Source organism: Arvicola amphibius, chromosome 9 (genome assembly GCF_903992535.2).
Source record: "Arvicola amphibius chromosome 9, mArvAmp1.2, whole genome shotgun sequence".
NCBI lineage: Eukaryota > Metazoa > Chordata > Mammalia > Rodentia > Cricetidae > Arvicola > Arvicola amphibius.
This window is the reverse complement of record NC_052055.2, coordinates 122690273-122694168: the sequence shown is the minus strand read 5'-3', so window position 1 is coordinate 122694168 and position 3896 is coordinate 122690273. Positions and strand designations below refer to the sequence as shown.

The following is a 3896-nucleotide window of genomic DNA, read 5'->3' as shown; positions in this document are numbered from 1 at the left end:
GTCCTCTGTATCCAACGGCCAGTAGAACATGGCCAGGAGCCTGGGCAGGTGGAGGGAGGCTCTGAGGGAAGTGATCACTGTGCCTAAGGAAGACCTGTGCAGAGAGCCAGGAACCAGAGCCGCGGGTGGGGCTGTCTCCTTAGGCCTGACTGACCAGGTACGGGCACTTGGGGTCTAGTTCCTGGCTTGCCACGAATCCTGTCTGCCTCATTTTCTCCTCACGGAGCCCTTCCCCTGCCACCCAGAAGCTGAGCGTAGCCTCACCTGTGTCCACAGCGCCCAACTCAAGCCGTGGTCTGGTCCCTGGGCTCAACCACACACCACCAGTCCTGGCCCACCACTGATCAAGGCCATCCCCATCCTGTTTCCTGGTGTCCCGGGCCCAGGACTACTTTTTCCCACTGATGCGCCCCGTCCCTCAGCTGACCTCCAGTCAGATGAAGCCACAGGCGGGCTAGCGCTTTGTCAGCTGTAGAAAAGCTAGGACGCCGCCCGTCTTAGTCGGAAGCCCAAAGCTCACAGGCACGCCGGGTCCCTGACCTGACAGCGCTCTGAACGTCCAGTGTCCTTGGCTCACCTCCCCTTCCCTCTTCTGAGCTAGTCTGGGTAGCTCTGAGCTAGGCCAGTGCACCCCTCTCCCCATTGGGCGCGCATGCGTGCTGCTGCCTGCTGACTGAGGCAGTCGAAATCTCTCACGTGTCGCTTTGATTTATGGCTCTAGTTAATTCTCGAGGAGGCCCGTGAGATGCCCTGAGCATTGGAGCCTCGATGGGATAAATCATTTAACAGGTGGTTAAATATTCTCTAAGGTCTGGGGAGCACAGGAGGTACAGATGAGGGCCAGGCAGGAGGAGCAGGGAGACGGTGCTGCCGCTTCAGGGCCTGGGGCGATTGGCCATGTTCTGTGTCTAGAGGTGGCACCTGGGGCTCTGTCTACTTTGGTCCCCTGTATGGGGCACTGAATGGGGGCCAGGCTAGCCCCTGTCAGCTGTGTGCTCTGAAGGATTTCAACTGTTCTATATGCCAAGGAAGAACCCAGAAGTCCACAGGTGGGAAGACTGGGGGTACTGGGGATGTGTGTGTGACACTGGCTGGCCTCTGTCTTTGATAGCACACAAAACACAGGGCCAGGCACGCAGCAGAGCCAGGCGGTTGTCTCGGCTGTCAAATATGTCCGAGGATGTGCCTCAGTTGGTAGGATCCTTGACTAGAATGAATAAAACCTGGTGTTTCCGCCCCAACATAGAAACCCACCATGGTACTGGAAGTAAAAGCAGGAAGTTCAGAAATTCAGGGTCATCCTCAGCTACTTAGTGTGTTCCAGGCCAACCTGGGCTACATGAGACCGTGTCTCAAGCGAAGAAGACTGTGGAACCAGCCAAGGCTCCAGGGCCCGTGTGGAGGCCTCCCCAGCACATCCGTGCCCTAGCTGACATCTCACCTGCATGTCAGGCTCCAAGGGCAGCAGGACCAGGACTGTGACTGTATCGTGTGAAGCCAAGGACAGGCTCAGGGGGCTGAAGTGCTGCCCTGTGCAGTCCAGCTGGCTCAAGACCGAATGGAATCCAGTCAGGGGACTGGAAGGACAACTCAGCCTGAGGGATGAGGCCTCTCAAGGAAGCAGGCAGGGAGAGCCCTGGAAGCCATCTGAGAGTGGGTAGAAGAGCCTCAGGGATGTGTTAAGGCCCAAAGGACGGGCCTAGGTGTCCGCCTGTCCCCAGCAAGCATCCTTCCCATAGGACAAACTTCCAATAAGTCAAGGTTGCCTGGGAAAGAAAGTGGTGAAGGGAAGAGGCCCCAGGCCACACCAAAGCTCTTGGATCCAAAATCAAGAGCACATCTGAGGCTGTGGTAAAACTCACCCCCCAGGAAGATCTAACGGCCTTGGGGGGTGAGCGCAAGCCACAGGGATTGTGTGACACTTGTTGATCAAAACCAGATCCCCTAACCCTAACCAAACACGCCCTTGGGTTGCTATTTTTTGCAGCCTTTCTCAGCTGTCGCCAACACCAGGAAACCATGGCACACACCCTCAGGACCCTCCTCTAATCTTTCCTGACTCATGCCCTTGGCATGGAGTCAGAGGTCCCCACATACGTTAAGTTACTAGCTGGCTTCTGGGTCCCAGACAGGCCCTGCCCTAGTAGAGCACTGGGCCTTTGAGGCAGCCTCCTACTCTGGGCAGTTCCTCCACGGGTGACCCACAGACGGTCAGCTGTGTCTTGCCTTGTGAGAGGGCTGGGCTGCTCATGCAGAGCCTGAAGCTGAGACCGGTCATCAAGATTACACTTTCTTTTGTTTGTACTCTACTTTAGAGGGAAAGAAAGAGAAGGAGGGAGGGAGGGAGGGAGGGAGGGAGGAAAAGGAAAAAGGAAGAGCTTCTAGAAGGGAAGTGGAGAGGGGGGCAAGGGAAAGAAAAGGAAGGGAAGGGAAGAGAAGGGCTGGAAGGGAGGGAGAGGAAGGGAATGAAGGGAAAGGGAGAGGAAGAAAAGGAAAGGGAGGGAGGAGGAGGGAGGGAAAGAGGAAGGGTTCCTGTTGGTCATGGGGTGGTGGTATACAGGGGGGACATAATTGCCCTATGTGGTCCCAAGGCTTTCTGCCGCTCAGAGCTGCTGTCACTTGCCTGTGAGACCCCTATCTGATGTGCCAGATCATGTAACTGATTTCCTTCAGGTTATGCAAAGGCTGGTTTCACCCCCACTAAAGCAATGTATTTCTAGAACAGAGCTTCTCCCTCCATCTCCCCAGCCTCAAGAGCATCTTAAGGACATGCAAAAGTCAAGCCATAAAAGACTTATGTGTCCTCTTCAAAGAGAAAGGACTTTTTATTTTTCTTTATTTATTTTGAGACAGGGTCTCACTATGTAGCCCAGGCTGATCTCAAATTCAGAGAAGCCACCTGGGATTAAAGTTGTGTACCACCTGGCAAAGATGGTCTTGAAAGAGAAGTTCCTCTTCTCCTCCTCGCAGCCGCCACCTCACTCACTGCTCTGGTTCTGATGCTGCTGGTGTCTCCACATCAATGGCAGCCTCGCGCCATCTTCTGTTTGTCCAGCACTGGGTTCCTCCTCAAGATTCTTCTCTGCTGTTTGCCACAGTCTCAGCAGCTATTAGATGTTCCTTCTTCAGTCTGTGGGGTCGTGCTCCCAAATTCAGCCATTAAGATGATCAGGCTAGACCCGATGGCCCTTGGTACAGTGACAGCAGCCCAGGGGGAATCCCGTGCCATCATTCCATGCCATGACTATGCCCGACAAACAGAACAGTGTGTCCTCACTCCACTGAAATTTCTGTATCCAAATTAAACCTCTGTTCCATTCTGTTTAAGTTTTGATCAGTAAAGCAAATCATTAAAATGTAATCTCTTCTGGCATCACGGTTGGTCAAACAAGTGCCTCACAGGATGGATGCCCTGCCACTTTTGGTGCTCAGCTTAGATGAAGATGGTATGTGTTTTTGCATATGTGGTTTTGATACCCCAGTGATGACGCCCTCTCTTCCAGATTCCCATCTGATGGGTGCTGGTATTAAAGGTGTTCACCATCATGCCTAGCAAATCCGTGTGTTTGTTCCTGTGTGCACTGTGTATTCAGGTGTGTGTGGGTTCTCCTCAGGCTTTTAGATTTTCTTCTTTTGTTTTGTTGAGACAAGGTCTCTCTATGTAGACCTGGCTGTCCTGGAACTTGCTATGAAGATTAGGCTGATCTTGAACTCACAGACATCCTCCTGCCTCATCTGCTCAAGCGCTGGGATTAAAGACATGTGCTACAATGCTTGGTCCCTTTCAAAATGGGTCTCATGGCAAATCTGGGGTCACCAATTCTGTTAGACTGGCCAACGAGTCCCAGAGAACTTTCCAAGAGCTTTTGTTTGTATGGGAACTGCTGCAGGATGAG

General features: G+C 53.2%; 1 long non-coding RNA gene across 1 annotated transcript; it reads left to right on the top strand.

The window, feature by feature from the left end:
* Positions 1–863: 863 nt before the first annotated feature.
* LOC119823549 lies at positions 864–3373 on the top strand. Its single transcript, XR_005286973.1, has 2 exons — positions 864–1049; positions 2854–3373. It is a non-coding gene; the product is annotated as an uncharacterized LOC119823549 (long non-coding RNA).
* Positions 3374–3896: the final 523 nt, after the last annotated feature.